General features: G+C 42.4%; 1 long non-coding RNA gene across 1 annotated transcript in view; it reads left to right on the top strand.

The window, feature by feature from the left end:
* LOC123518774 overlaps nt 1-7,500 on the top strand; it is a 197,002-nt gene that overhangs the window by 41,382 nt on the left and 148,120 nt on the right. Inside the window, exon 2 of the long non-coding RNA XR_006678876.1 lies at nt 739-791. This is a non-coding gene — a long non-coding RNA (uncharacterized LOC123518774). The remainder of the gene's footprint in view (nt 1-738; nt 792-7,500) is intronic.

Raw genomic sequence — 7,500 nt, 5'->3', positions numbered from 1 at the left:
CTCGGAATGAGACCTTGAGAATACCAGATTATTATTTACATTATCTCATCCTGCCAGGGCCAGTGATTAATCACATCCGAATGAGGGACAATGCTTGTGTTATTTCGTTCGCGCCTGGAGGAATTAACGTCTGGATGAGGGGGTGTGGTGGTCTTTTTCATTTATTTTATTACTTTGTAGTTGACATCTTTACTTTTAATTATTCAGGCAGGAGGTTGTAAACACATGCAAGATATTCAAAGAGCACAAAACATTAATAAACAGTAGCAAATGTTTTCTCTGTTACGAGGGTGTTTGTTGTAAGTTAGTCTATCTAATAAGATAGATAATGAAGGAGAAGACTCCTCCCTCTAAGTGAATTTATGCACGTTTTTCAGATGTCGTAATTAGCCTCGTTATAGTGTGCTGATGTGGCATACTTGCAACTGAAGTATAAGCAACAAAGTAATTGTTCCCTGTTATTCGTTAAGTAACAGACGAAAACTTACATAGTATACTTGCCAACAATATAATTAACAATACAATTATTATGATAATGTAACTTCCTTACAATTTTGCAAAAAAAATCACAATGATCACATAGTCATCTTTCATTAAATAAAATGCAAATGATTACATAACATTGAAATAAAGTAGTTTTTTATTCAGTTGATTTATCTGTTACTACTATCATTTGATTATTTGAAGCAAATTTCAAATAAAGAAAAGTAAATAAATGTTTGTTTTCTTGTTCTGCAGGTGCGCGAGGTCGTGCGAGGGCCCACATCTGGCCAGACCCCATCAGTCTGCAGGTAAGGTCCGCCTCGTAGTATTTCTTCCATTAACTATGTCATGCCTAACCTGCTCAGGAATCCTCGATGTGAGCATTCCTGAGATACCGCGACCCTGGGCGAGGCAGACGTGGTGTGTGTGTGTGTGTGTGTGTGTGTGTGTGTGTGTGTGTGTGTGTGTGTGTGTGTGTGTGTATGTGTGTGTGTGTGTGCTTCTTCTCCTCCACTTTGGTGATATGAAATACTTTATGAATTGAGAAATAAAGTTTGATGAAACGAAGCGTTCCGGATGGGAGGGAGAGAGAGGAGAAATGTGGAGAAAAATAAAGAGGAGGGGGAAGAGGAGGAGGAGGAGGAGGAGGAGGAGGAGGAGGAGGAGAGTTAGTGGCAGAGGTTGGCAGGTCGCACCACCGGAAATGACGCGGCCTCAGGTGTGCCGACAAAATAACACAGGGTAACAGTTCTTATATTTCCCATGTCCCAAGATCCTCCACAGTTTCTCCTGCACGACTCATTGCTTCACATTGCTACGGACAAATAGAAGCTGCACTGATATTTTGGTCTTTATCTTTACCCTTTATTTGCATGGTTGTTATCTATTTGTTATTTTTTCACCTCCATGTCTTGCGTTTATTTTTCTTCCGTCAGTTTATGATAGTTATTATTTCCATTCTTTTGAGTTGTATATTGTGACACGCTGGTGTTTTTATCACGTTTATTTATTTATTGTTGTCATATAGATTTATTTTGTTTTGTTTTTATATTTATTTTTTTCATTAGTAAATTAGGTTAACGTAATTAGTTTCTCTCCACTTCAGTAGTGCGTATTTTTCCTCTCTCTTTATTTCCTTTCCCAGTATGATAAGTTTGCATCATCTTCACTTTATTTCCGCTTACAACATTTTCTCTTTAATTTTATTGGCCAGTGTCGCCAGTTTTTTTATGGGCCTCGGTTGAAGTAAACAAGTTTTCTGCATCACCTCATCGCCAGCTGCCTGAAACACAACACGACGCCTTCACAACTTCTCTAACCTTGCCGTGTCTTCTCCCCCACAACTCCCTAACTTTCACACCACCTCTGAGACCTTTCTTCTCCTTTTTCTCCCTTTTCCCCTTCCTTCCCTTCCCTTCCCTTCCCTTCCCTTCCCTTCCCTTCCCTTCCCTTCCTTTCCCTTCCCATCCTTTCCCTTCCCTTTCTTTCCCTTTCCTTCCCTTTTCTTTCCTTCCCATCCCATCCCTTTACATGACTTACTGTTATAATATTTCGTGTTTTCTTTAACATGCCTTGTGATCCTTCCTCCACCTTCATTTTGTTTGATTTCCTTCCTTTATGTCATGATTTCTTTTCCTTTTCTTTAATTTCTTTCTTTTCTCTTTTCTCGTATTTTTCTTCTCTTCTAACTGTTTTATTTTCATTTTCTGTTCCTCTCCTTTTCTTTTCTCCAACATTCCTAACCTATGTCTTCCCCTCTTATTCCTTCCCTTCCCCTCTCATCTCATTCCCATCCCATCCCTTCTCTTCCCTTTCCTCCTCTTCCCTCTCCTATACTCTGTTATACACTTCTCCTTTTTATTCTTCCACCACTACCACCACTTTCCCTCCATCTTTTACCTTCTTTCTCCTCACATACACATACACACCTCCCATCCCTCATCCTTCATTCCCCTCAAACCGACACACAACCTTCCTTTCTCCTAAATAATTTTTCTAATACACTCTTGAGCTCGAGTCTCGCCAGTGCTATACATTTTCAAGACCACTCCCAACCAGCCATTCTTAACTTAGTAACTCGTATTTTACTTCCCTCATCGCCTCCGTGACCTCACCAACCCCAGCCCTGTGTAATCAATACCATCATAAATCTACTCACGTCTTTCGGTAGCAGTTCCTCTTTTCTATACCTACTTTCGTTACTCTTATACCTTCTAGAGTCCTTTTTTTTTCTCCTCTCCACCACCACCACCACCACCACTACGAGTTTGTCATCCATTTCCCATCTCTTTTTCCTTCCTTTCTCCTTTTCGTCCTCCTCTTCCCATAGGCATCATCTCAAGTACTACCAACTCGAAGCAGACGCGGGCAGGTTGATTTAGCTTAAGCCCCTAAATGACGCAGACACCCCATGACAGGCAGGTTAATAGTATGCTGTGCTCGGACGGGGCTATGGTGGCTTGGTGGGGCACTTACAGGAGGAAGAGGAGGAGGAGGAGGAGGTGGAGGAGTAGCACGAACAAGCTTTTTTTTTATATGGGTTTAGGGTACGTTCTCTCTCTCTCTCTCTCTCTCTCTCTCTCTCTCTCTCTCTCTCTCTCTCTCTCTCTCTCTCTCTCTCTCTCTCTGTGTGTGTGTGTGTGTGTGTGTGTGTGTGTGTGTGTGTGTGTGTGTGTGTGTGTGTGTGTGTGTGTGTGTGTGTGTGTGTGTGTACAGCTCTGCTAATTTGAGTGCAGTGCGTTTTTATGAACGCTATAGCTGCAGTTAGTGTGTGTGTGTGTGTGTGTGTGTGTGTGTGTGTGTGTGTGTGTGTGTGTGTGTGTGTGTGTGTGTGTGTGAGTTTAATAAAGCATGTTGTTTTCTAAATGACCGGGTTAATTATAAGTAGTGACACCTCAATATGCTGTATGAAAGTGTAATCGGCATATTTATACGTTGCCATTAGACTGGAATTATATTTTCTACCAGCATGTGAGTTTTGAAATACGAGTATGAGTTAAACTTATATCTTAAAAAGTAAAGGGGAAAAAAATGTGTGAAACAAAATCTACGTTACGAGTACTACAATATTTAAACAGAAACGCAAGTAAAAATAATGAAAGCGAGTTATATATATCTTTTAAAAGGATGCTTGTAAAATATCAAGTCTTTATTCGGTCGACAATAGTAATATTAAAAACGCTCCTGGGTACAGAAGAGGAAGAAGAGAGAGAGAGAGAGAGAGAGAGAGAGAGAGAGAGAGAGAGAGAGAGAGAGAGAGAGAGAGAGGGGAGAGAAGACAAAGAAGACAGAGGCAAGGAATGGTCGAGGGGACGAGTAGCAGATAGAGAAGCGAAGGGAGATGAAGAGCAAGAGAGAGAGAGAGAGAGAGAGAGAGAGAGAGAGAGAGAGAGAGAGAGAGAGAGAGAGAGAGAGAGAGAGAGAGAGAGAGAGTACGTCTGTAGGTGTGCGAAACATGAATTTATGAAGATGCAATTACGTACACACACACACACACACACACACACACACACACACACACACACACACACACACACACACACACACACACACACACACACACACACACACACACACACACACACACACACACACACACACACACGAAATACTGAATGGTGAATATACGAGTGTTTCGAGGAAGAGAAGGGAGGAAGAGCAGAGTGAAAGAGAAAGAGGGAGAAGAGAATGTAGAACAAAGTAATAAAGGTGGAGAGGCGATATACATACGAGGCTCATGGGACGCGGGATGAGGGGAGGAACCAAGCCAAGCAGCGCCGACGGGGCTAAAAATATTATAGAAGACTGATGGGTCAAGGAGGAGGGGAAATTGACTTCGTTATGTGTAAGTTAATTAAGTAAGGGTTAGGGGCGGCACGCGGGAACGAAGGAGTGCCTGGCTTGAGTGGGATGGCACGTCGAGGTGAGGCGAGAGAGTGATAGGGAAGGAGAGAGATGAGACAGGAGGTTGGGGGGAAGGTGTAGGAAGTGGTGTGTTTAGTGGTGGCATGACGCTTGGTCTGGTCTTTTAATGATAATTAGATAGCGTAGATACATGAAGAAAGGTCAAGTAATTTTTCGTGTGTAATATCTTTTGTTCTTGAGTAAGAGTTTGTGAGAAAAGGATCTAATTTAGCTTTTTTTTTTTTTTTCTTTCGTCAGTTTCAAGTTGAGTTCGCTTTTTCCTTGCATTTTAAACATCACTTTCATCTCCACACGTGTCAGTCTTTAAAGGTTTCTTCTTTCTTGCTGGAGTGAGAGATGCAAGAAGCACGACATGACACCCACCCGCCATACACTCACTACCCACTCATTACTCATCCACCACCAACAACACACTATCCACTCCTCACACTTTTCTCACCGTCCAGCCAGCATCCACAAAGCCAGCACCCCACCCACACACCACCCACTTCTCAAATCTCCCCCACTTGACAACCCCGAGCCACACACCATCAGCAATGTTCACACACCAACAACCAGTCACGCAACACCCACGGCCGTCCTCTCAACACCTCCACTGCCACGCCCACCTGGACATCCCCCGTGGTCTTCTTGTGCGTAACCTTGAAGTTTTTCAGCACCTGGCGTGGTTCTTCCTCTCTTTCTCTCTTCCTCTCTTTCTCTTTTTCCCTTCCTCAATGGTTTTCTTTTGCCGTGTTTCTGTTTTTTTTTCCTTTCGGTGGTGTGAAGACGCGCAAACATTAATTCACTCCTCTTCTCATTTCCTTCCTCATCCATCCTCCCTCCCGCTCGCGCGCTCATGTACCAAGTAAATAATAGCAAAGCCTCTTAAAGGATGTCAGTGAAAAACAACTCCTCGTAACTTTTAACTCTATCATGTTATCATCTTAAACTTTCATCATGACCCTAGAAGAAGAATGTGATTGTTTTTCCCTCCCTTCCTTCAGTTCTGCTCTTACAACATCATGAGCAGGACGTCACCACTCTTCTCTTCAGCGTTGGCCCTGCAGGCTCTCCACCTTGTATCCTGGTCAGACCTCATTCCTCTCCTCCTCTTCCTCCTCCTCTTCTTCCCGCTCCTTCCACTCCTCATCTGCCAGAACCTTCAGAAGCCTGCAGCTAAACCTAGGAGTCTGGGACTTTGGGAAAACGACATCCACCGCTTTATTAGATGTTTAGCGAGCAGCATCTGGAGGGGAGTGTGTGGTGTGCGTTATAATGTATGGAATGACACGACTGATCGACCCTTTGATGTCTGCTTTGTGTTTTGTCTCGCTGCCACACCTATTTGTCACCTAGATAGTGTGTGTTGCAGGTATGTGCTGTGTGAATGTAAGTTGTGGTAGTGGTGGTAGTATTATTAGTATTTGCAGTAGTAGTAGTAGTAGTAGTAGTAGTAGTAGTAGTAGTAGTAGTAGTAGTAGTAGTAGTAGTAGTAGTAGTAGTAGTAGTAGTAGAAGTAGTAGTGGTTGCAGTATAATGTATTTGATGTTCTCTCATTCAAAATTAATGGAAAGTCTCTTCGTATTTGCTTACCTTATATTCAGCCTAAATATTTATTTACTAAATGCTTGCTCAAGAAAGAAAGATAAACAAACGATAAGTAGATAAATTAAAAGACCAAACAGGCAAAACGAGGAAAGATTACGAAGAGAGAGAGAGAGAGAGAGAGAGAGAGAGAGAGAGAGAGAGAGAGAGAGAGAGAGAGAGAGAGAGAGAGAGAGAGACCTTCACTGAATCTTCACTGCTGAGTATCATGCTCCTATCTTTCTGTTGCAAACACGAGGAGGATGAGCGAGACTTAGGAGGGAGAGGAGGAGGGAAGGAGGGAGGTAGTGGAGAGTGAAGGGGGAAGAGGGAGTCCGTTTGAAGGCAGGAGGGGGAACGAGGGGGAATGTGGCACGAGGATGTGGACGAGGATGTGTCTTGGAGATGCCACAGGTCGACCTTGAGAGAGGCAGGAGGTGGATGGACGGAGTCAGAGGTTTGTGGAATAGTAATGATTAGCCAGGTGGTGGTTGAAAAAACGGGAAGTGGAGAGGGAGGATGAGGAGAAAGAGGGGAAAAAGAAAAATAAGTGAAGGACGATGGGGACAGGAGATGAATGAGAAGGAGGAGTAGGAAAAGAAAACGAGAAAATAGAAAAAAATCAAAGATAAATAAAGAAGAATGAGGAAGAAGGAGGAATAATGGAAAAAATAACAACACAGATGAAGAAGAGGAGAATAAGAATAGTATAGAAAAGTAGAAGAAAATTAAAAGAATACTAAGACCAACTATACAAAAACAAGAACAAGAAGAGAAAGCAGAGGATAATGAAGCTGCAACGAAAACAAAACTAAAAAAAAACAAAGACTGAAGAACCCAGAGGAGATTTAGTGACAGAAAAAAAAAAAAATCTAAGAAAGAAGATGAATCGTAAGAACTAAAACATTAATATACCCACAAACTTTCCACTTGGCTCTTTGCAATCTCATCACTCACTCATACCCAAACCTGAACGCACAGAGAAGAGAAAGCGGCCACGTAAGCATGTACGTATAGAGAAGCAGGCAAGCAAGCAGGTAGGCAAGCATGACTGGGCGAACGAGTAGCGCATGCCAGGAGGTACTGCATACAAGCGCCGCAATTAATACTTGTCATGAGGTCAGCAGCAATATAATGACATGTGGGGCGGTCCTGTGTGCATGCCGCGTCGCTATGCTACGAGACTTGTACTTACGTGATGCATGAGCGCCGGGTGTTGATGTGGGAGGGAGGTAATTTGCCGCAAGGGTGTGAGGATTGCCCGCTGCGGTCCAAATTAGAATTAAGTGTTGTTAGAATGTTAAGTGTAAAAGTGAGGGCGTGGTTTGCATCGTAGGAATGTTTGCTTTGGTGTATTCTATTTAATTTACTTATCTTTGGTGAGTTACTTATATTAGTTTATATTATATTTTGTATATTTTTTTGTTAATTTCTTGTTTATTTATATATTTATTTATTATATTAGTTAGGTAGGTATTCAATAATTGTGTGTGTGTGTGTGTGTGTGTGTGTGTGTGTGTGTGTGTG

This window comes from Portunus trituberculatus, chromosome 44 (genome assembly GCF_017591435.1).
Source record: "Portunus trituberculatus isolate SZX2019 chromosome 44, ASM1759143v1, whole genome shotgun sequence".
In the NCBI taxonomy this organism is placed as follows: Eukaryota; Metazoa; Arthropoda; class Malacostraca; order Decapoda; family Portunidae; genus Portunus; species Portunus trituberculatus.
This window is presented reverse-complemented; position numbering and strand designations above follow the sequence as displayed.